General features: G+C 35.7%; 1 protein-coding gene across 11 annotated transcripts in view; it reads right to left on the reverse strand.

Annotated features, from left to right (window-relative positions):
• Positions 1-25,174, reverse strand: part of BAZ2B (bromodomain adjacent to zinc finger domain 2B) — a 496,556-nt gene extending 471,382 nt beyond the window's left edge. For 8 of the 11 annotated variants that reach the window (XM_037849042.1, XM_037849038.1, XM_037849035.1 and 5 more), the window contains exons 1-2: positions 25,073-25,165; positions 23,452-23,638 (exon numbers count right to left, since the gene is read on the reverse strand). The gene's annotated coding sequence lies outside the window, so the exon portion shown is untranslated. Of the gene's footprint in view, positions 1-23,451; positions 23,639-25,072 lie in introns of all 11 variants that reach the window. The other 3 variants (XM_037849039.1, XM_037849033.1, XM_037849044.1) reach the window with 2 other exon arrangements.
• Between the last annotated feature and the right edge of the window lie 995 nt (positions 25,175-26,169).

Genomic DNA, 26,169 nt, shown 5'->3' on the forward strand with positions numbered 1-26,169 from the left:
ACTGTCAAAGTCATGAAAAACAAGGAAAGACCGAGAAACTGTCACAAATCAGAGGAGACTGGAGATTTGACAACTAAATGCAATGTGGTACCCTGGATTGGATCCTGGGGCAGAAAATGAACATTACGGAAAAATTGGTGAAATCTGAATAAAGTGTGAAGTTTACTTATTCTTAATGTACTAGTTAATATACCAATGTTGGTATCTTTTTTTAAAAAAAGCACAAAGAATTTCCATATACATTTCACTCAGATTCCCCAAACTTAACATTTTCTGTGCTTATTTTTTCATTCTTTCTCTTCTGGTATATGTAGATTTTTTTTTCTGAATTACGTGATAATAAATTGCAGGCATTATCCCCCTTTACTCCTAAATATTTCAGAGTATATTTCCTTTTAAAAAGCATATTTATCAAAATAAGGAAATTACCATTCATACATTACTATCCAATCTACAGACCTTCAAATTTTGCCAGGTGTTCCACCAATGCCCTCAATAACAAAAACAGAATAAATTAAAAAAAAAATTAGAACAAAAATTGTTTTTGTTCTGGCCCATGATCCAATACAGAATCATACACTGTATTTAACTGTCATACCTTTTTAATCTTTTAGGATTTGTAATGAGTTCCTAACTCTTTGTTTTTCATGACCTTGACTTAACATTTTCTGATATTTATTTTATGAAATGTTGCTCCATTTGGTTTGATTGATTTTTCTTCATGTGCAGATTTAGGTTATGCATTTTTAACAAGAACACCACAGAAATGATGTGCTCTACTCAGTCTATCTCATGATGTCTGTTTGCTCCATTACTAATATTGTTACCTTCGACACTTTAGTAAAGGTGGTATTTGCCAGATTTTTCCATTGTAACATTGATTCTTTTTTCCATTTGTGATTAATAAGTATCTTGTGGGAGATAATCAGAGTTGCTAAAAATAACACCTTTGTTATCAATTCTTCACCCATTAATTGTAGGACCCATTGATTCTTGTCTGAAACAATTCCTGGCTATTCTCACGTTTGTTTTTCCATATGAATTACATATCAACTTGTCTAGCTCCATAAAAAAGCTTGTTACCATTTTTATAGAGGTTCTGTTAAAATTATAAATTAGGGAATTATCTTTTCATTGGTACGAATCTACTTGCATTTCTTTACAGAGTATTTTAAACTTTTTCACAAGTAATTTTTGTACATTTTTTGTCTGATTTATTCCTAAGTATTTTATTTTCTTTGTTATTTAATCAGGGATTGCCCTACCACTATTTCCTCTATATGGTAACTGTTTGGGTATATGAATGATATTGATTTCTGAATGCTAATTTTATAACCTGCTACGTTACCGAATTCTTTTATTGTTTAAGTTTTACTTTTGGTTCTCTAGAGCTGGAGTTGACAAAATTTCCTGTGAAATGTCAGATAATCAATATTTCAGCTGTGTGGGTCATAGAGTTTCTTTCACAACTATTCAACTCTGCTGTAGCAGCACAAAAGCAGTCACAGACAATACATGAACAAATTGTGACCAAAATTGACTCACAAGATAGTTTGCTGACTTCTGCCTGCTCTAGGGTTTTCCTGGTACACTATCATATCATCTGCAAACAGAAATAGTTTTGCTTCTTTTCCAATTGTTAAGCCTCTACTGAGTTCTCCTGTTGAACTGTACTGGCTAATACCTTCAGTATAATGTTGTATGGCAGTAGCGTTAGCGGATATCCGTGCCTTGTTCCTGATTGTAGTGAAAATGCCTCTAGTGTTTCCCTTTAAGTGAGATGATGGTTTTAGGACGAAGGTAAATATATTTTGTCTTGTAAAGAAAATAACCATCAACTTCTATTTTCTTGTGTGTCTTTATTAGGAAAAAGTACTGATTTTTGTTGAAGGTCTTTTCAGCATCTATGGAGGTAATACGATTTTCTTCTTGTGTCTATCAATATGGCAAATTATATTAATGGCTTTCCTAATATTGAACCAACTTTTTGTTCTTAAAGTAAATCCCACATGCTCATGATATATTATTTTCTATACGTGGTATTGGAATTTGTTAGCTAATATTTTATTTAGTGCTTTTACATCAATATTAGTAATTTATATTGATCTATAATTTTCTTTCTTTTCTGTAAAGTCTTTTGGAATTCATATTTATTTTCTATGCTCTGGAACAAGTTTTAGAGCATTGACACTATCTGGTCTTTGAATATTCAATAGACTACCCTCATTGGACCTGGGACTGGTGCTTTTCTATGAAGTAGTTCTTTGACATCCTTCTCTACTCCTACAGAAACTGGTCTATTTCAAGTGTGGTCAATATTAATAAACCATAATTCCCTAGAAAATTATCCTTTTCATCTAGGTCTTCAAATTTATTTGTGAAAAGTTTACAAAGTAGGTTCTTATAACATTTTTAAAAATTGATATAATTCACATACCAAAAAACTCACCCTCTTAATATGTACAATTCAGTGGTTTCTTACTATATTCACAGAGTTTTAAAACCAAACCACTATTTATTTCCAATATTTTCATTACCCCCAAAAGAAACCCCATAACGATTAGCAACCACTAACCCCTGGCAACCTCTATTCTACTTTCTGTCTTCATGGATTTACCTAATGTGGACATTTCATAAAAACAGAATCATACAATACGTGGCCTTTTGTGTCTGACTTCATCCATGTTGTAGGATGTATCAGTACTTCGTTCCTTTTTATGGCTAAATAATGTTCCATTATATGACTATAATACATTTTCTGTATTCAATCATCAGTTTATGGACATTTGAGTTGTTTCCACTTTTTGGCTATTACAGATAATGCTGCTATGAACATTCAGGTGCAACATTTTGCGTGGACATGTTTTTCATTTTTAATGGGTATATATCTAGTTGTAGAACTGATGAGTCTTCTGGTAACTCTATGTTTAATCTTTTGAGGAACCGCCAAAGTGTTTTACAAAGCAGCTACGCTATTTTAATTCCCAGCAGCAATGCAAGAAGGTTCTAATTTCTTCTTGTACTTCTGTTAAATTTATTCCTAAATACTCTATTATTTTTGATGCTACTGCAAATGGAATTATTTCCTTAATTTCAATTTTATATTGTTCATTGCTAGTATACAGAAATATGATTGAATTTTTAATATATTGATCTTGAATCTGGCAACTTTACTGGCTTAATACATAACAGTTTTTTGAGTACTCTTTAGGATTTTCTGTATACAAGATCATGTCATCTGCAAACAGAGACAGATTTTACTTCTTTTCCACCCTAAATACCTTTCATTTCCTTTTCTTTTTCTTTTTGTTTGTTTGTTTTTGTGTGCAACTGACGTGGCTAAAACCCTATTCTAATATTGAGTAGAAGTGCTGAGGAGACATCCTTGACTTGTTCTTGATCTTAAGGGACATCACAATGTTTTATGTCCCAGCATATGATCTATTCTGGAGAAAGTTCTGTGAGCACTTAGAAAAGTATGTGTATCCTGGTGATTTGGGATGTAATGTTCTGTATATGTCTGTTAAATCTAATTCATTTATCAGATTGTTTAGGTTTTCAATTTCCTTATTGGTCTTCTGTCGGGTTGATCTATCTATAGGAGAGAGTGATGTGTTGAAGTCTCCCACAATTATTGTGGAAGCATCCATTGCTTCCTTTAGTTTTGCCAGTGTTTCTCTCATGTATCTTGTGGCACCTTGATTGGGTGCATAGACATTTACGATTGTTATTTCTTGTTGTTGAATTGCCCCTTTTATTAGTATGTAGTGGCCTTCTGTGTCTCTCAAAACATCCCTGCATTTAAAGTCTATTTTATCTGAGATTAATATTGCTACATCTGCTTTCTTTTGGCTATAGCTTGCATGAAATATTTTTTTCCATCCTTTCACTTTCAATTTCTTTGTGTCCCTGTGTCTAAGATGAGTCTCTTGTATGCAACATATTGATGGTTCATTTTTTTTGATCCATTCTGTGAATCTATATCTTTTAATTGGGGAGTTTAATCCATTTACATTCAACGTTATAACCGTGAAGGCATTTCTTGAATCAGCCATCTTATCCTTTGGTTTATGTTTGTCATATATATTTTTCCCCTCTGTCTATTAATATCCTTTATTGTACCCATACCAAATCTCTTTAGTACTGAACCTTTCTCCAAGTCTCTCTGTCCTTTCTTTGTTTCTCTGTCTGTAAGGCTCCCTTTAGTATCTCCAGTAGGGCAGGTCTCTTGTTAGCAAATTCTCTCAGCATTTGTTTGCCTGTGAAAAATTTAAGCTCTCCCTCAAATTTGAAGGAGAGCTTTGCTGGATAAAGTATTCTTGGTTGGAAATTTTTCTCACTCAGAATTTTAAATATATCGTGCCCTGCCTTCTCGCCTCCATGGTGGCTGCTGAGTAGTCACTACTTAGTCTTATGCTGTTTCCTTTGTATGTGGTGAATTGCTTTTCTCTTGCTGCTTTCAGAACTTGCTCCTTCTCTTCCGTGTTTGACAGTGTGATCAGAATATGTCTCGGAGTGGGTTTATTTGGATTTATTCTATTTGGAGTTCACTGGGCATTTATGATTTGTGTATTTATGTTGTTTAGAAGATTTGGGAAGTTACAATGTTTTAAATAATGCTGTTTCACAGGTAATTTCCATTTTGCTATTTCTAAGTTTCTCTATTTATACTTTCCCCTATATTTTCCTTTATTAGATTAGCAAGTAATTGTCTATTTCAAGTTTTTAAAACCAGAAGTTTGATTTATTAAATAAGCCAATTTACATTTTATTTACTTCATTAAATTTCTTTTTTTTTTTTTAATTTAATTCTGGTTTAGTCTGTTGTTCTTTTTCTAGTTTTAATTTTTATTGCTAAAAGTGTTCAGGGTTATGAATTTTTCTTCAAATCACTATTTTAGATGTATCTCTCACACTCTGATGTATTGTTTTCTTTATTTTTTTAGAAGTTCTATGATTTTGGTTTGTATTTCCCCCTTTCACCTCAGAATTAATAGATGGCTTGTGAGTGTCCAGTTGAGAGTACCTTTTGTTTTTTGACTTTGTTAATAATTTTTAGTTGTACTACATTGTGATCAGAGTTTTGTTTGTAGTATTTCTACTTCATGGAATTTACTGATGCTTTCTTTATGATGTAATATATGTTCGATGTATGAAAGTTCTACTTGTGTTTAAAAAATTTATTCTCTATTATCAGATATAAAGTTCAGTATATGAGTTAAACAGTTCAATATACAAAGTTTATCATATTGATATTTGATCTATCTTGTACCACGAGAGGTGTGTTAAAATCTCCTATGATTAGTGCTTCTACTATATCTCCTTGCATTTCTGGTAGTGTTTGCTTTGTACAGGTGGTTGCTTAGTAATTTTTTGCATAAATAGCCATTAGAGTTTTCTCTTCACTGTGAACTGCTGCTTTTAAAATATAAAAAATTGTCATTTGTCTTATTTCATGCTTTTTGGCTTGTATTATATTTTGTCTGATAATCAGGAGGATGTATCCTCTGCTCTCTTAGAGCTTCCGTTTGCCTGATAAGCCTTTCTGAATCACTTTATTTTCAGTGAGTCTCTTGCATACAACATACTACTTATTCTTCTTTTGTGAACTAAAATGAAAATCACTTTAATAAGTGACATAAGTTCATTCACATTTATTGATATGGCTGATATATTTAGTCTCAACTCTGTAATATTATTATTTAATATATATATTTGCTGTGTTTACATATATTCTTTGATCTTTCATTTTTTTTGAAAAAAATTTTTGGCATTACGAAGGTTTGCATTTTTCTTATAGTGGTCATCTTTATACTTACATCTTTTTAAATGTCTTTAATTTCTTGTTTTCTTATTCATCCTTCTACTATCTGGTTTGCCTATAGAATAATCAATGAACTTATTCTTTCTTCTTTACCTCTCCCTTGTATCCCCATTTTGTTGTTGCATTATTTCTAACTTGTAAGAACATTTAACCCATAACTCTATCCTTAAATTCCCACCTTTTAGTCTTAAAACCTACAATTATATTTAATGCTAATCATCTTGTTGCAAGCCATATATAAATATATCCATCTTTGATACTTTCAAAACACATCGGCACCGTATAATTTGGCCTTTGTCTCTCATATGATTTTGTCCTTTTTTTCAATTTCTTTACTGACTTCAAACAATTTTTTGTTTCATTTCTTCTTGTTACTTGTCAACTTTTCTTTTTAGCTTTTGAATTCTATCATCTAAGCCATTTTTTTCATATCCCCAAATGTCTGTTTGAGGGTTTTAATTCAATTTCAGGTTGGAGTATTAATTGTTTCTTCTGCTTCTTCACGGGTTTTTGGTTTTTGTTTTTTAAGGTGTAGGATTTTCATCAACTTAACTCTTTTGATCTTCACTTTAGGTGTTCTTTTTCTATTTGTTTTGTATTGTTCAAGCTATCACCTCTACATTTCTATCAACAAGGCTAGTAGTTTACAAGATTCCTACTTTAAGAGAGTTCTCTGCTTTTAATATAGTAAATAGTATTAAAGTACAATTCTTTACTTGGTTGGATTTGGGGGTGGGCTGTGGAAGGAGACATGTTTCTCATAAAAAAATATATATATATTTTTTATGAAAATAAAGTGATTCAGAAAGGCTTATCAGGCAAACGGAAGCTCTAAGAGAGCAGAGGATACATCCTCCTGATTATCAGACAAAATATAATAATCCTGCTTTTTTTCTTAACTTTCCAGTTTCCTTTCTGCAGTTCATCTACCCCTTCCCTCTTTACCCTCTTCACCCTCAAAGTCTGCATTTCCAAAACTGCGTCCTTGAATCCCATTTAAAGTTTAAGTCCCTTCCCTGTAGACTGCTCTGATCTATCAGGACTCTTTTATCCTATTTTCAGATTTGGGGAGGAATTTTTTTTTTGGCAGTAATTTTAGATCAAAATTTAGCCTGTCAACAGCTCTCCTCTTCTGTGTAATTTTTCCCAGACTAGCCTTGTTCTCTAACAAGGCTTATGATGAGTATGAAAGATGGTTTGTTACGATTTGATATTTATTTTTCTATGTACAGATAATTTGAAATTTGAACCTTGTTATAGTTATGACATGAGTTATGTGTAGTTTCATTTGTTTTCCTTTATTGTTTTTTGGAGATGTGTGGGGAGATTTGAATATATGCAGTTGCCATTACTTCAGCTACTACGTGATTCTCTTAAAATTTTTGTAAACTTTTTGTTTTTATCGGAATGAAAGACTTGGGCCTGGGGTCCATCTACTCTAGTACTGTAACAAAGATACTGCTAAAAGGCAACAAACAATGGGCCAATCATTACTGATTCAATGGTTAATATGGTATAAGATAAATTCTTACAAGATACTATACTCCTACCATGACATTCAAACAGTTCATAAATCATGTAATAGCTAATCAGTGATGGCAACAGCAGAAGCAAAAAATGTTCAATAAAAATACCAAATAATTTGAAAGTCTTGTATGCAAATAGGAATGGTAGCTGCTTTTGTTTAGGGTTTTCTCTCCACTAAGAAAATTATTTTTCAAATTAGTTTATTTTACTATGTCTATGAGACAGTATTTGACCTACCAATTTTGGCTTTTTATTTAGCTTTGCTAACCAGAAAAGACGTCATGTGAAAAACTTTATGACCATATTAAAAATCAAATAGCAAATCAAATTGTCTCCTTAGATAATATCTTATAAAATCTCTTTTTCTTTAGTTAACAGAGATTAATTAGAATACTCATGTTAATAAAGATATTTCTTTAAATTGCTATGACTTAATATTTTTAGTTTATTCTTGGGACTATAACAACATCCCTTAGATGTTATTGCACGGATTTATTTTTATATATAAGAATTAAGAGTTTCTTACTGGGAATTTGGAACTACTCAGTTTCTGTCTGCTAAATACTAGTGATCTTAGGCAAATAACTTTGTCCCTCTAAGCTTTATTTTTTTCATATGAAATATATAATTAGTAATACCTATTATAATAAGAGTTTTTGGAAGTTTTAATTAGTCTTTGTAAAATGCTTTGAAATAGTGAAATGAAGACTCCATGCAAATTACTAATAACTATAATTTTGTCTAGTACATATTACTATACCACCAATGCCAGAACACTCATTGTTGTATCTTGCAAAGCTAAGAATATCTCCAACAATCTATTCTTTCTCAATATAAAAATATTTTATTAAAAGCTACTGCTATTACATGTTGTACATGAAATACATCTCATACACAGGAATGTTTAGCCATTTCTATCAAATACTATATTTTAGACAGCATTGTGAACAGTCTACTCTTCCTCCTCAATATAAAAATATTTTACTACTAGCTACTGCTACTAATAAGAATTCTTCGCCCTTCCTATTGTGATTTTATATAATAGCTGTCATTTAATAATGCCTTAAATTTCAATATGATAGTAAATTGACTTTTAATAATCCTGAATGAATGCTTTCTTTTAAAATAACACCCTGAATTAATGATTTATTTCTCAATAGTTCTTGAGAGTCAAAATCTTTCATTTTACAATTTTATCTAGAGCACTAATGATTTTTAAATTTCTAATCACTATAAACATTTCTTATAAAATTAAACAGTATCTTTTTTCTACTGAAGATTTCTGAGCAACAAGGCAAATGAGTTACTGTCAGGTAATTGCCACTTAACTTCATTAAGCAACTAAAAATTTTTTTGGCTCATTCTTTCAATATACACTGAGTGCCTATGGTATGCAAGGACTGCCCTCTCATTATCCCATCTATTAAAAGTGATGTGTGGTGACAGAGCAAGGAATACAAGCTGGAGCCAGATATTCTCAGTATCCTCAGAGGGGCTGATAACATACAATTTAGGAATAGGCTCAAGTCTGCCTTATGAAATTGTGCTTGCTCTTTTATTAGAAGTTTTTGAATTGTACAGTTTATCAGTATTTAAGTTGTGCCATGCACATCAACACTACTAAATAGCCATGGTTAGAGACAAACCCTGAATTTTGAAATTTTAGTCTTCATGGAAATGACAATAAATTTCAGTGGATACACGTCCTTTAATATTTTGCCTCAGCACTTTGATTAATCGGTCATCCCAAATGTTGTTTCTCACTTCTTTCTACCCATCTGAATCCCACTTGCCCTCCTGGGTCCAGTTTTAATGCCAAATCCCCGAAGCCTATAATGCATTTCATTCATCCAGTATTAAGATGCATTCGATCAGCTCCGAATTCCTAGAATCTTATTTATCTATACTACTCCATATTCTATTCCATTTATAGCATGCTGTTTTTTTTTTTTTTTTTTTTTTTTTTTTTTTAAATCATCATTTTATTGAGATATATTCACATACCACGCAGTCATACAAAACAAATTGTACTTTCGATTGTTTACAGTACCATTACATAGTTGTACATTCATCACCTAAATCAATCCCTGACACCTTCATTAGCACACACACAAAAATAACAAGAATAATAATTAGAGTGAAAAAGAGCAATTGAAGTAAAAAAGAACACTGGGTACCTTTGTCTGTCTGTTTCCCTCCCCTACTTTTCTACACATCCATCCATAAACTAGACAAAGTGGTGTTTGGTCCTTATGGCTTTCCCAATCCCATTGTCACCCCTCATAAGCTACATTTTTATACAACTGTCTTTGAGATTCATGGGTTCTGGGTTGTAGTTTGATAGTTTCAGGTATCCACCACCAGCTACCCCAATTCTTTAGAACCTAAAAAGGGTTGTCTAAAGTGTGCATAAGAGTGCCCACCAGAGTGACCTCTCGGCTCCTTTTGGAATCTCTCTGCCACTGAAGCTTATTTCATTTCCTTTCACATCCCCCTTTTGGTCAAGAAGATGTTCTCCGTCCCACGGTGCCAGGTCTACATTCCTCCTTGGGAGTCATATTCCACGTTGCCAGGGAGATTCACTTCCCTGGGTGTCTGATCCCACGTAGGGGGGAGGGCAGTGATTTCACCTTTCAAGTTGGCTTAGCCAGAGAGAGAGGGCCACATCTGAGCAACAAAGAGGCATTCAGGAGGAGACTCTTAGGCACAAATACAGGGAGGCCTAGCCTCTCCTTTGCAGCAACCGTCTTCCCAAGGGTAAAACTTATGGTAGAGGGCTCAACCCATCAAACCACCAGTCCCCTATGTCTGTGGTCATGTTAGCAACCATGGAGGTGGGGTAGGCGAATACCCCTGCATTCTCCACAGGCTCCTCAAGGGGGCACTACATCTTTTTTTTTTTTTTTTTTTTCCCCTTGTTTTTCTTTTTTCTTTTTTTTTCTTTTTTTTTTTTTAACTTTCCCTTCTTTTTTCAAATCACCTGTATGAAAAAAAAAGTTAAAAAGAAAACAAACATACAATAAAAGAGCATTTCAAAGAGAGCATAGCAAGGGAGTAAGAAAAAGACAACTAACCTAAGATAACTGCTTAACTTCCAACATGTTCCTACTTTACCCCAAGAAAGTTACATAATATAGCAACATTTCAGTGAACTTGTTCCTACTACAACCATCAGAAATTAACAGACCATAGTCATTTCTGGGCATCCCCAGAACGTTAAATAGCTTATCTGTTCTTCCTGGATTATTGTTCCCCCTTCCTTAATTGCTCTCTACTGCTAGTTCCCCTACATTCTACATTATAAACCATTTGTTTTACATTTTTCAAAGTTCACATTAGTGGTAGCATATAATATTTCTCTTTTTGTGCCTGGCTTATTTCGCTCAGCATTATGTCTTCAAGGTTCATCCATGTTGTCATATGTTTCACCAGATCGTTCCTTCTTACTGCCGCGTAGTATTCCATCGTGTGTATATACCACATTTTATTTATCCACTCATCTGTTGAAGGACATTTGGGTTGTTTCCATCTCTTGGCAATTGTGAATAATGCTGCTATGAACATTGGCGTGCAGATATCTGTTCGTGTCACTGCTTTCCGATCTTCCGGGTATATACCGAGGAGTGCAATCGCTGGATCGAATGGTAGCTCTATATCTAGTTTTCTAAGGAACTGCCAGACTGACTTCCAGAGTGGCTGAACCATTATACAGTCCCACCAACAATGAATAAGAGTTCCAATTTCTCCACATCCCCTCCAGCATTTGTAGTTTCCTGTTTGTTTAATGGCAGCCATTCTAACCGGTGTTAGATGGTATCTCATTGTGGTCTTAATTTGCATCTCTCTAATAGCTAGTGAAGCTGAACATTTTTTCATGTGTTTCTTGGTCATTTGTATTTCCTCTTCAGAGAACTGTCTTTTCATATCTTTTGCCCATTTTATAATTGGGCTGTCTGTACTATTGTCATTGAGTTGTAGGATTTCTTTGTATATGCAAGATATCAGTCTTTTGTCAGATACATGGTTTCCAAAAATTTTTTCCCATTGAGTTGGCTGCCTCTTTACCTTTTTGAGAAATTCCTTTGAGGTGCAGAAACTTCTAAGCTTGAGGAGTTCCCATTTATCTATTTTCTCTTTTGTTGCTTGTGCTTTGGGTGTAAAGTCTAGGAAGTGGCCTCCTAATACAAGGTCTTGAAGATGTTTTCCTACATTATCTTCTAGGAGTTTTATGGTACTTTCTTTTATATTGAGATCTTTGGTCCATTTTGAGTTAATTTTTGTGTAGGGGGTGAGGTAGGGGTCCTCTTTCATTCTTTTGGATATGGATATCCAACTCTCCCAGCCCCATTTGTTGAAAAGACCATTATGGCTCAGTTCGGTGACTTTGGGGGCCTTATCAAAGATCAGTCGGCCATAGATCTGAGGGTCTATCTCTGAATTCTCAATTCGATTCCATTGATCTATATGTCTATCTTTGTGCCAGTACCATGCTGTCTTGGCAACTGTGGCTTTATAATAAGCTTCAAAGTCAGGGAGTGTAAGTCCTCCCACTTCGTTTTTCTTTTTTAGAGTGTCTTTAGCAATTCGAGGCATCTTCCCTTTCCAAATAAATTTGATAACTAGCTTTTCCAAGTCTGCAAAGTAGGTTGTTGGAATTTTGATTGGGATTGCATTGAATCTGTAGATGAGTTTGGGTAGAATTGACATCTTAATGACATTTAGCCTTCCTATCCATGAACATGGAATATTTTTCCGTCTTTTAAGGTCCCCTTCTATTTCTTTTAGTAGAGTTATGTAGTTTTCTTTGTATAGGTCTTTTACATCTTTGGTTAAGTTGATTCCTAGGTACTTGATTTTTTTAGTTGCTATTGAAAATGGTATCTTTTTCTTGAGTGTCTCTTCAGTTTGTTCATTTCTAGCATATAGAAACATTACTGACTTATGTGCATTAATCTTGTATCCCGCTACTTTGCTAAATTTGTTTATTAGCTCTAGTAGGTGTATCGTTGATTTCTCAGGGTTTTCTAGATATAAGATCATATCATCTGCAAACAATGACAGTTTTACTTCTTCTTTCCAATTTGGATGCCTTTTATTTCTTTGTCTTGCCGGATTGCCCTGGCTAGCACTTCCAGCACAATGTTGAATAACAGTGGTGACAGCGGGCATCCTTGTCTTGTTCCTGATCTTAGAGGGAAGGCTTTCAGTCTCTCACCATTGAGTACTATGCTGGCTGTGGGTTTTTCATATATGCTCTTTATCATGTTGAGGAAGTTTCCTTCAATTCCTACCTTTTGAAGTGTTTTTATCAAAAAGGGATGTTGGATTTTGTCAAATGCTTTTTCAGCATCTATTGAGATGATCAATTGATTTTTCCCTTTCGAGTTTTTAATGTGTTGTAATACATTGATTGTTTTTCTTATGTTGAACCATCCTTGCATGCCTGGAATGAACCCCACTTGGTCATGGTGTATGATTTTTTTAATGTGTCTTTGGATTCGATTTGCAAGTATTTTGTTGAGGATTTTTGCATCTATATTCATTAGGGAGATTGGCCGGTAGTTTTCCTTTTTTGTAGCATCTTTGCCTGGTTTTGGTATTAGATTGATGTTAGCTTCATAAAATGAGTTAGGTAGTGTTCCATTTTTTTCAATGTTTTGAAAGAGTTTGAGTAAGATTGGTGTCAGTTCTTTCTGGAAAGTTTGGTAGAATTCCCCTGTGAAGCCATCTGGCCCTGGGCATTTATTTGTGGGAAGATTTTTGATGACTGATTGGATCTCTTTGCTTGTGATGGGTTGGTTGAGGTCTTCTATTTCTTCTCTGGTCAGTCTAGGTTGTTCATATGTTTCCAGGAAATTGTCCATTTCTTCTACATTATCCAGTTTGTTGCCATACAGTTGTTCATAATATCCTCTTATAATTTTTTTAATTTCTTCAGGATCTGCAGTTATGTCACCTTTTTCATTCATTATTTTGTTTATATGGGTCTTCTCTCTTTTTGATTTTGTCAGTCTAGCTAGGGGCTTGTCAATCTTGTTGATCTTCTCAAAGAACCAACTTTTGGTGATATTTATCCTTTCTATTGTTTTTTTGTTCTCTATGTCATTTATTTCTGCTTTAATCCTTGTTATTTCTTTTCTTGTACTTGGTTTAGGATTGGTTTGCTGTTCATTTTCTAGCTTCTTCAGTTGATCCATTAGTTCTTTGATTTTGGCTCTTTCTTCCTTTTTAATATATGCGTTTTAGTGCTATAAATTTCCCCCTTAGCACTGCTTTTGCTGCATCCCATAGGTTTTGGTATGTTGTGTTCTCATTTTCATTCGTCTCTATATATTTAGCAATTTCTCTTGCTATTTCTTCTTTAACCCACTGATTGTTTAGGAGTGTGTTGTTTAACCTCCAGGTATTTGTGAATTTTCTAAGTCTCTGATGGTTATTGACTTCTAATTGTATTCCATTGTGGTCAGAGAATGTGCTTTGAATGATTTCAATCTTTTTAAATTTATTGAGGCTTGTTTTATGTCCCAGCATATGATCTATTCTGGAGAAAGTTCCGTGAGCACTAGAAAAGTATGTGTATCCTGGTGATTTGGGATGTAATGTCCTGTAGATGTCTGTTAAATCTAATTCATTTATCAGATTGTTTAGGTTTTCAATTTCCTTATTGGTCTTCTGTCTGGTTGATCTATCTATAGGAGAGAGTGATGTGTTGAAGTCTCCCACAATTATTGTGGAAACATCAATTGCTTCCTTTAGTTTTGCCAATGTTTCTCTCATGTATTTTGTGGCACCTTGATTGGGTGCATAGACATTTACGATTGTTATTTCTTCTTGCTGAATTGCCCCTTTTATTAGTATGTAGTGGCCTTCTTTGTCTCTCAAAACATCCCTGCATTTGAAGTCTATTTTATCTGAGATTAATATTGCTACACCTGCTTTCTTTTGGCTGTAGCTTGCATGAAATATTTTTTTCCATCCTTTCACTTTCAATTTCTTTGTGTCCCTGTGTCTAAGATGAGTCTCTTGTATGCAACATATTGATGGTTCATTTTTTTTGATCCATTCTGCGAATCTATATCTTTTAATTGGGGAGTTTAATCCATTTACATTCAACGTTAAAACCGTGAAGGCATTTCTTGAATCGGCCATCTTATCCTTTGGATTATGTTTGCCATATTTTTCCCTCTCTCTATTAATATCCTTTATTGTACCCATACCGAATCTCTTTAGTACTGAACCTTTCTCCAAGTCTCTCTGTCCTGTCTTTGTTTCTCTGTCTGTAGGGCTCCCTTTAGTATCTCCAGTAGGGCAGGTCTCTTGTTAGCAAATTCTCTCAGCATTTCTTTGTCTGTGAAAAATTTAAGCTCTCCCTCAAATTTGAAGGAGAGCTTTGCTGGATAAAGTATTCTTGGCTGGAAATTCCTCTCTCTCAGAATTTTAAATATATCGTGCCATTGCCTTCTCGCCTCCATGGTGGCTGCTGAGTAGTCACTACTTAGTCTTATGCTGTTTCCTTTGTATGTGGTGAATTGCTTTTCTCTTGCTGCTTTCAGAACTTGCTCCTTCTCTTCTATGTTTGACAGTGTGATCAGTATATGTCTCGGAGTGGGTTTTTTTGGATTTATTCTATTTTGAGTTCGCTGAGCATTTATGATTTGTGTATTTATGTTGTTTAGAAGATTTGGGAAGTTTTCCCCAACAATTTCTTTGAATACTCTTCCTAGACCTTTACCCTTTTCTTCCCCTTCTGGGACACCAATGAGTCTTATATTCGGACGCTTCATATTATCTATCATATCCCTGAGGTCCATTTCGAGTTTTTCAATTTTTTTCCCCATTCTTTCTTTTATGCTTTCATTTTCCATTCTGTCATCTTCCAGGTCACTGATTCGTTGTTCAACTTCCTCTAGTCTTGTACTATGAGTGTCCAGAATCTTTTTAATTTGGTCAACAGTTTCTTTAATTTCCATAAGATCATCCATTTTTTTATTTAGTCTTGCAATGTCTTCTTTATGCTCTTCTAGGGTCTTCTTGATTTCCTTCATATCCCGTACTAGGGTCTCATTGTTCATCTTTAGTTCTTTGAGTAGCTGCTCTAGGTGTGTCTCTTCTGGTCTTTTGATTTGGGTGCTTGGGCTTGGGTTATCCATATCGTCTGGTTTTTTCATATGCTTTATAATTTTCTGTTGTTTTTGGCCTCGTGGCATTTGCTGTCCTTGATAGGGTTCTTTTAGGGTTTGTAGACCAGTTGAAGTCCTTATCTCTAATTTATCAGATCTACAGCTTCGTGGAGTACACTTTCTCTAACTAACCAGCAGGTGGCGTCCACGAGCCACCTGTTCTCCACAAGCCAGATCTCCCCTGCTTAGCCTTTTTGGTGAGTGGGGGAGTGAGTCTTGTGGGGCCCAATTGGTGTCCCAAGCTTGCGTGTGTAGTTGGTGTTGCCTGCCCTGTATGTGGGGCGTGTTTCTGGGCAGTCGGGGAGGGGGGGTGGCCCTAACAATCAAATCTCCCTGATGATCCTAGAGTTTTAAAGCTACTGCAATAGTCTAATCCTTCAGTTCAGTCCTGCCACAGTTTGTCTCTGCCACTGACCCACAAGTCTTTGGTATTGGCGTATGGCTCCTGAGACTTGCAAGTGGGCCCCTCTTCCAGGCTGTGCACCCCGGGTCCTCTGTTGAGGGATGACTGTGCTATGTCACAGGTGAGTGCCGTCCCCCCAGGGCAGTTCTGGGCTGCTGGGCTGTGTTGGGAGGCTCCCAGTCTGCTCAAATGATGGCTGAATGGGGCTCTGTTAATTCACACTGCTCCCCCTTCCCAGCTCTGGGACATTCAGCTGAGGTTGCAGGGAAGACTAATGTCCACGCCCAGTTTTGTGGTGTGTGCCTGTTATTTGAAGCACTTCCGTCACACTGGGTTGTGTGGGGCAGCTCTGGGCTATGGGGCTGGCGATGGGCAGGAGTGTTTCCTGTCCACCAGGATGGTGGCTGTGAGCGGACACCCCCCTTTTCTTGGGAAGTTGTGGTGTTTAGTGAATTTTCTCAGCCACTGGATTATTGCCTTTTGTCTCAGAGCTCTCTTAGTTCTGCTCTTGACTTGACGTGCCCAAATTTCAATTCTTTGAAGCTTTCTGTATTGAGCTTCTTAGAGTAATTGTTTTAGAAAAAGCAAAAAGGATTTAAAAAAAAAAAAAAAAAAAAAAAAAAAAAAACGGCCCTCCTCAGAGATCTAATGGGTTATTGAAATGCTAATAGACAAAGCAACCAGGGCCATTAAGGAAAGGTGCCCTGGGCAGAGAGATCAGCCTTGCTTCGGGATTTGCATATGCGCCTCAAGGCCTGATCTCCGCCCTTCCCCTTTCTGTGTTCACCAGAACTCCAAAAATCCTCTGCTTTTACTTTGGAGCTTCTCGTGTTGTTTTCCTTCTATGCCCGTCTCCTCTCTGCTGGGCTGGCTGCTCTCAGAGTCTCTGGTGTCTGGCCTCAGTCTATCTATGGTTGGAGTTTGAATCAGTAGAATGAGTTTCCGATGAGAGCAGCCACTGCAATTCTCCCTTCTCCTTCCTGGAGCTGACAGCTCCTCCTCCCCCGGGACTGAGCCTGGCAGGGAGGGGCGCGGGTCCCCTGGCCGCAAAAACTTACAGATTTCGGTGATCTCAGCAGTTCCACGTTTTCATGAGTGTTGTATGAAGTATGCCCAAAGACAGATTGCTCTGTGGTGTCCAGTCCACGCAGTTCCTGGCTTTTTACCTACTTTCCTGGAGGAGTAACTAAAACATACAGCTCACCAGTCTGCCATCTTGCCCCGCCTCCCAGCATGCTGTTTTAAATGTTAAAATGTAATTATCCTAGCTACTCATCTCAAAAGTAGTAGCCAAGGATTCAGGACATTAATTAGATGGCATTACAATTTAAACTCCTTGCCAGTAGAAAAAGTCAAACATGTAAAGATCCTAATAAATTTTTCAAAACTTAAAAATGCCAAGTAAATGAAAATGTGATCACCTTCAGATTTTTCTTGAGTCTAAATGTATAAGTTGTAACTACTAATTCTCATTACAAGTATAAATCACTTAGATCAAGTAATCCTTATAATAAAATTTTCAAAGCACTTAATTAAAACAAGGAAGCTATTTTAATTCACTTTAAAAATGTGACTGAAAAGCATACTGAATGGATGCGTTATAATTATGAACCAAACACAGTAAAGAATGCGGGCAGAAAGTTTTCACATTCTGTGTTTTACTGCTTGCATTAAAATAAATAATTTATTTTAGATGAACTTTATTTATAAACTTATTTTAAACAACAAATCACAAACATAAGAAATCCTAGACAGCCTGCTGTTCTCTTTTTGGATAAAAGTTCTCTTAAAAAGCCTTTGAGAATTTCACATTAATAACATTATTTGTTTCATATTTTTAACATCTATGAAAATTCAAATGAAGCACAGGATGTTTTATATATATATTCCAAATAGTCTCTGTTTTGTATTTAAAACATAAGATTTAAAAAATATTATACAGTTCTCCCACACAATGGTGCATATGAAAAAAATTAATCTATAATAATGCCTATTTTTAGGTTATTTAGAATATGAACTATTTCTTCCACTTAGCTTTAACAAAATGCATATCTGTAAAAATCTAGACAGGCATATAGTACAGGAAGATGCCATAGCTCAATGAGTTGATATTAAGACAGTTAGAATATAAAAGAAATACTTGATTCATTTTTGTTTTATTTTACTTGCTATTAAAACCAACTGTTTATTTGTAGATAACAGTTTCTACCCAAAACACTCATTATTTAAATAATAAAATCTGACAATTCAAAGATACTACTTGCTTTCCTAATGCCAGATTTACAATTTATAAAACAATTATAAAAGAGTAAATTCTAATTGTAAATTCCATTTAGCAGAATCTTTTTATATTAATGGACAGGATGAATAATTTCTCAATCTCATAAACTGGTATAGTTTATTTTTTCAGATTAAAAATTTAAAGCAAAAATTATATTAACTTTCCAGTTTTGTAAATTTGATGGTTAAATTAAATATGTGATCTACTAATCATGCCTAATGTTAGAGCAAAATTAACTGGCAAGCACCTTTTTTTTTAACTTTTTATTTTGAAATAAATTCAAACTTACAGGATAGTTGCAAAAATAATACAAAACCCACACAGAGAACTCAAATAGAACCCCCACCCAGATACCCAGATTCACCAACATTTAACATTTGCCGTATCATTCTTTCTAACTATCCATCTACCTATCCATTCATCCATCCATCAATCTATTTATCATTCTCTAAAAAGCATGCTCCTAGAGCACACTTCCATGAATATTTTTAAAGAAAAAGGATATTCACTTATGTGACCACTTGAAGAACAGTTATCAAGTTCAAGAAAGATAACATTTTGATAAAAAGCTTAATAGTCTACATTCCTTTTTTTTTTTTTTGCCCCACTAATGAATGTCCTTTTGGGCATTTTCTCCATCAATATTAGATCCACTGCAAGATCATGTATTGCCTTTAATTGTCATTATTTCTTTAGTATCTTTTTTTTTAATTGTGCATACACACATGTAACATTAACTTTCCCATCTCAACCATTCCCAAGCATACAACTCAGTGGGAGTAAACACCTTCACAATGTCGAACTACCCTCACCACATTATTAGAACTTTTTAATCATCCAAAACAGAAACTCTGTACCCATTAAACAGTAACTCCCCTTTCCCCCTCCTCTCAGCCATTGGTAACCTCTAATCTACTTTCTGTCTCTATGAGTATGCTTATTCTAGATATCCTATATAAGTGGAATTATACAATATTTATGCTTTTGTGTCTGGCTTATTTCAGGTGGCATAAAGTTCCCTAAGTTCATCCATACTGTAGCATGTATTGGCATTTCATTCCTTCTTATAGCTGAATAATATTCCATTGTACGTATATACCATATGTGTTTATCCATTCATCTGTCGATGGACATTTGGCTTCCTTCTACCTTTTGGCTATTGTGAATACTGCTGTCATGAACACTGGTGTATAACTATCTGTTCAAGTACCTGCTTTCAATTCTTTTGGTTACATACCTAGGAAGGGAGTTGCTAGGTCATATGGTAATTCTATGTCTAACTTTTTTGAAGACCTGCCAAACTGTTTTCATTCCTACCAGCAATGCACAAAGATTCTAATTTCTCCACACCCTTGTCAATACTTGTTATTTTCTGTTTTTAAAATAATAGCCATCACAGTGGGTATGAAATAGTATCTTGTGGTTTTGATTTGCATTTCTCTAATGACTGATGATGTTGAGCATCTTTTCTTGTGATTATTGGCTACTTATATATCTTCTTTGGAGAAATGCTATTCAAGCCCTTTGCTCATTTTTTAATTGGCATGCTTATCTTTTTGTTGTTGAGTTGTAAGAATTCTTTTTATATTCTGGATATTAAACTCTTATCAGACATATAATTTCCAAATATTTTTCTCATTCTATAAGTTGTCTTTTTACATTTCTTGATAATGTCCTTTAATGCACAAAAATTTTTTAATTTGATGTAGTCCAATTTATCTATTTTTTTTTTTTTTATTTTGATGCTTACAACCTGGGTATCACATCTAAGAATCTATTGCCAAATACAAATATTCCTTCCATTGTCTTCTAAGAATTTTAAGGTTTTAGGTCTTATATTTAGGTCCTCAAGCCATTTTGAATTACTTTTTGAATATGATGTGAGATAGGGATCCATTTTCATTCTTTTGCATGTGGATATCCAGTTTCCCCAGCACCATTTGTTGAAGAGACTATTCTCTCTACATTGAGTGGACTTGGCACCTTTGTGGAAAATCTGTTGGCCATATAATATACGTCTTGGTTATTTCTGGATTCCTAGCTCTATTTCATTTGTCTACATGTTTTCCTTCTGCAGTACTGCACTGTTTTGATTACTGTAACTTTGTAATAATTTTTGAAATCAGGAAGTAAGTCCTCAAACTTTGTTCTTATTTTTAAAGTTTGTTTTGGATGCAATGAATTTTTTATACTTATATCTATATTTTAAAAATCTATTTTATATTCCATTCTTCTTAAAAGCATTTTCGCTCTTCATCGACCTTTCGTTATTCATGTTTGTTGGTTTCTTTTCCACTACATTTTCTTTTCATAAGATAGAAATCTGTTCCAGTTTGCTAATGCTGCTGTTATAGAAAATACCAGTAATGTATTGGCTTTTTATAAAGGGGGTTTATTTGGTTACAAAGTTACAATCTTAAGGTCATAAAAGTGTCCAAGGTAAGGGATCAACAACAGGTACCTTTACTGGAGAAAGGCCACTGGCATCCAGAAAACTTCTGTTAGCTGGGAAAGCACATGGCTGGTGTCTGCTTTCTCCCAGGTTGCATTTCAAAATGGTGTTCTCCAAAATGTCAGCATCAGCTTTCAATGGTCATCTTCAAAATGTCTCTCAACTGCAGCTGCTCTGAGGTCCCTCTGTTTGTGCGCTTTTATAGGGTTCCAGTGAACTAATCAAGACCCACGCTGAATGGGTGGAACCACACCTCAGTGGAAATAATCTAATCAAAGTTAGGTGGGTCACATCTCCATGGAAACAGCCTAATCAACACTAATATGTCTGCCCTCACAAGACTGCATTAAAGAACATGGTGTTTTGGGGGACATAATACATCCAAACCAGCACAGTTAGGAATATTGCAAAGGTATTCTGGGTCAATTTTGCTCTGTGACCTTAAATTCCACATTTGGTTCTACTAGCTAGAAAAAAAAGTCTTCTAAGTATGGCATAAAAGCTTCTCTTCAATGTCTGAGAATTGCTTTTCTCCTACTTCGAATGATTTGGAAGCAAAGTATCACAATATTTTTAGTTTTTCTTAAACATTTTTTATTTTAATAAAGAGAATAAATGCTAATAGTTTCTATGTGACTGTCTTCCAAGAACAGATAAGACATATGACAAAACAATAACAGTTTTTATTTCTGGACATTATCAAGAAGATCTATTATAATTTAAGTTAAAAAACTCTTTACTCAAGCTTTTTAGAGACAAATTTTCATCTGCCCAATTAACAATGGCTTTTTAAAGCAAAGTCAAACACAAACAATCATATCAATATATTTATAAAACTGTTAAAACATAAGAGAGCAAGTAGTTAAAATTGTTTCATGTTTTCATTCATATACTAGGCAATTATGTAAAAACATGCTTAAAACTTCAAATAACTATTTCAAATAAAGCTCATAAGCTTAAAAAACACCTTAATAAATGGACTTGAAAACAACGAAATAACCCACTTTCCCAAAAAAAGCCTTGCCACAAATTTAGGCAAAGTTAACCCTAGGCAAAGAAAAAAAAGAAGTACTGAATTCATATCCTCTAAAAACTGAATTACAATATAATTTTTACAAGTACAATATAATATTACAATATAATCTTTAAGTTTCCTCTTAGCTTTGAAGAGAACAATAGTCAAACAATAACAAAATCACCAACAATCAACAATCTGTTCATGTGCTATCCTAAAGCTAAGAACAGCAAACATTTAAATTTAAGCTAAATATTTGCAAGTATGTCACCATTCTCATGCCACTTATGATGGCATAATACAGAAAAACGCAGGATTTCTTCTATATTGTCCATGGTATAAATAGCATACCTGCTGATCAGAGTGGCTAAAACTCCATGGTGAGAAAATTAGATTGGACTCTGGGATAGGAAACAAAGTTATCTGAAAAACCAATTAAGTTCTATGAGTGTGGATATATGTATAGTTTTTTAGAACAATATGATGACATGAACAAGTACTGGTGAGGTGTTTTTAAATAACTGAAGTCTAGTAAATGGCTTCAGCAAACTGCTGAGGACAGGGAAAAAGACTAAGGGAAATAATAAGATAATTTCTAGGCAGGCTGGTAATGTAATGTGCCCTGCACAATCAAAGCCAGTTAAGTCTATTGGGTGAATTTGGAGGAAACAGAAAGTTACCATTCCTTATTAATTGAATAGGCAGGTGACAAAATAGCATGAACACATGAAAAAGATTTAAAAGGGAGCAAAATAATATTTAGTTTTCTGAATAGAAAATTCAGAAATAAATCCTACATAAATCAGAAAATTCAATAGGATCCATTTTATTTTCTTCAATCTATAGACTGGGGTCTACCTATAACTTTAAATAGCACATCAAGTTGGTTGATGAATACCAGGTCCCCATCCCCAGAGATTACTAAGGTTCCTATTTGAGAACAGGGATCTCCTGTTCCTGTTCTCAAAAGTTTAAGAAATAACCCACATTTAAAATGACTTGTTTTACAAAAAGCAAACAAAAGCACATCTTTTCAAGACCATACCAATTATGCCAACTGAAGAATATCTGTAAGATATTGTCCTTGCTTTTTAGGAGTTTAAGTTGTGGGACGATTAAAAAAGGGGGAACAGGAAATGTGAAATTCAATATCTGAAAGAGAATTCTAAGCTATTGGGGTGGTGGAAGAAATACTTAAACATAAGAATAATGTGCTGTTATCAAGATGGCCAGATGGCAGACAAGTTTATAAAGCAGAAGGGGGAAGTAGTAGTACCCTCATTTAAGAAACCAAGTTCAAAAATTAAAGCTAATATGAGTAAGTGATGACAAAGATATTTAGATACAGAAAGATACGTCAGCATCAGTCGTAACGATAAAACGTTTAGCAGAGAAAGGTCCAGTGGGGGGACTCTATGGATAAAAGGCAACCATGGAGTCTAGATTGTTTGGAACAGTTCTGATTTCAAATACTTTGCCTTCAAATCATCTTGTTCTGATTTTTAGTTCAGAAAATATGGTCACTATTGTACCTACTTGTAACTACAACTTCCAGTAAAATGTCTTTAATAAACCAAAATCTCAATACCTATTTGTCGATGATAATTACCTGGAAACTCAAATCAGAGAAAATAATTTTAAAAACACAAACTAATCATTCCTAAAGAATAAAAACACACTTATCAGTTGTCTTTACCTATTTACTAGCATGAATTAGAAAAGAGATTCTGAAAGCTGTGTTTAGCACAGGAAATCACTACCACACTCACCTCTGATGATAAATCATCAGTGCTGGGTTGGGATGAAGCCACAATCTGCCAAAATCTGTACCATCCATGCCAGGTTTGGGGGTTCTGTAGAGAAGCTGCAACTACCAGGTCTGACTGCCATAGCTCAGGAAAATGGTGCAGTCATTCCTCATAGCGCAGAATAAACTTGAGGAGATGTTTAAGGGACCTATGATATATTAAGCCCCAGAAAGAGAAAATATTAGCAATGGTTTGGATATGGAATCTAATAATTAACAATTATGGAATGCTTACTATATTCCAGGAACTGAGGCATTACCTCATTTAATCCTTTCAATAACCCTATGAGGGTATAGGCATTGTTATCATCCACATTTTATAGGAAACCTAGTCTTAGCAAGGTTAAAGAATTACTCAAGATAGAAAGGTAGTAAAGATCAGGACCTATGCAATCTGGTCCTTCAGGTTATGTATATCCACAATCACAATCACAATCACATTCAAACTGGCTAGAAAAAATATTTTTCTAAATAGGGCAAATTAATTTCCTCAAAAGTAATCTATGTTCACTTTATCCCATACCAGATGCTTAATCTTCATCTCATACTCTAAAAAGTGAAATTGTGATAAATTTAAATAATAAAATTTAAATATTTAAAGTTTACAATAGTGAATAGTCTCTAAGACACAGTAAAAAATAGGAATAACAGTGATACTCCACTCCCTGCAGATGAAATGACAAATACATCTAAACCTCAAACTTCACTTATTGGAATTATCTGGAAAGAATGGATTGTTTAAAACAACTTAATAAAATGTCATTTTCAAAAATCAAGTGCCTTCATTATGCCTCCAAGTTTCAACAAATGGTCTTTAACGTTCAAGAACTTTTGTTCTTTAAAAAACATTATTTTAAAAAGCATTATTTAAAAAACATGATATAATCTAAATCCATAGCGATAAGGGTTTTTTTCCTTTAACCTACCTCTTTTAGCTGTTAGTACTCATTTACATCTTAATCTGCCACATTTACAGTTTTTTCAAGTTTTGTCTATAATCACCAGACCATTTCCCTCACAATTTCCCTACTTCTTTCTAAATGGGTGAATTTTTACCACAAAAATCTGTAGCTACACTGTCAAAGGTTAATAACACGACTTAAAAATCCATGATTTTAAAAGTACACCACCACCATGAGTTAATTTCCACAAGGAACGAATGACCACATACAAAGTGGCCCCTATCCTTGAGACAGGGTGTGCTACCAGATCAAACAGGACCGGCTGGGAGTCAAGGGAGAAGGAGGGGAGGTCAGGAAAGGCAGTGCTTGATTCAATTCAATAAACATTCATTGCGCCACTTACCAAGCGCCAAGAAAAAAAAAAAAAAAGGAAAAGAAAAAGAAAAAGAAAAAAAAAATAGAGCTAGGCGGTATCTCGCGCTGTGGGCCCGACGGGTTTGAGGGTGCCGGCAGGAGCCCGTGGGCGGGGACCCGGGAGTCGGGGAGCGATGGGGCTGGGTCAGAGCCCCTGCCTAGGCGAGGACCGCCAACGAGGGCCGCGCCTCCAGCGCCCGCTCCCGGCGGCCGCACACTCTCCGGCCCAGCCGCCAGCCTACCGGCTGAGCAGCCGCAGCCGCTTACCCGTGACGCCTCACTGCCTCCCGGGCGGCAGCCTTTCAACGGTTGCCGTAGTCAGAGCACCACCCCGTGGCGGAGTACGTCGAGCCTACCCCACAGCTTTCGTATACCCGCAGCGCCACCACTCTCGCGAGAAACCGGCAAAGTTCGCGAAGAAGTGGGAGGAGGGAAAGGAAGGAGCACTTAACGGCGGCGGGTGATTCTGCGCCGGATCCAGGAGAGGGGTGGACGCCATTGTGCTTCGCTTCTGGTTACTGTGCTTCAGCCAGAGGCCTACAACACCGAGCAGGAAGGCGGCGGAGTGGTCGCTGCGAGGGGGACGCGTCCTGTTCGGTGCCAGCTTGGGAGCGGGGTAATGATCTGCAGAACACTGACTTCTCCTTTCCGGGGAGGTGGTTTGAGTTCAGGCCGCGGGTGGGGGAGGGGAGGAAACGAAGTGCGGGCCTGGGGTGGCGGGGGCTGCCTTCTGGCCACTTGGGGTGGAGGAGCTTGATCGGGAATCGCCAGTACCAAGAGGGGCCGGGCGCAGGTCTCCTCTCACGGTGGCCTTTCATTCGGTGGTAGAGTTTGTGGCCGGTTGAGGGGCAGATAGTGCGTCCTTCTTTTGAACGTGTGGTAGGCAAGGGAAGTGGGCTTCAGCTCGACTTGGACTGGAGCGGCCTCCTTTTCCGCCAAAATGAGGAGGGTCCTGCGGAGCCCTGCTGGCCGGCAGTGCGGCCAGTGAGTTAGTTGATGAGCGGAGTGTTGAAAGAGGGGAGGGCAGGGGCTCTGCCAACCCAGCCTTGAATTGGAGCGACTTGGTCGACCCCTTAGATATGGGGAAGATTTGCTTGTTGATAGCGCCAGTTCTTGAATATGGTGACACTTTGGGAGTTCTTTCTGCATTGCGTAAATTATGTGTTCTTCAAATTGAAGTAAATGATGACAATATAAAAACGACCTGTTCACCTAAGAAATAAAAATATCGAAGGCACCAGTACTAGAATACTCCCTCATTTTGATAAAATTGCGTGAAGATGAACTTGCACAAACACACAGAAAAATACTACGATTAATAGTTTTTCCTACCTACTAATGTAAATATTAATACATGGGGAATA

This window comes from Choloepus didactylus, chromosome 9 (assembly GCF_015220235.1).
Source record: "Choloepus didactylus isolate mChoDid1 chromosome 9, mChoDid1.pri, whole genome shotgun sequence".
Taxonomy (NCBI): domain Eukaryota; kingdom Metazoa; phylum Chordata; class Mammalia; order Pilosa; family Megalonychidae; genus Choloepus; species Choloepus didactylus.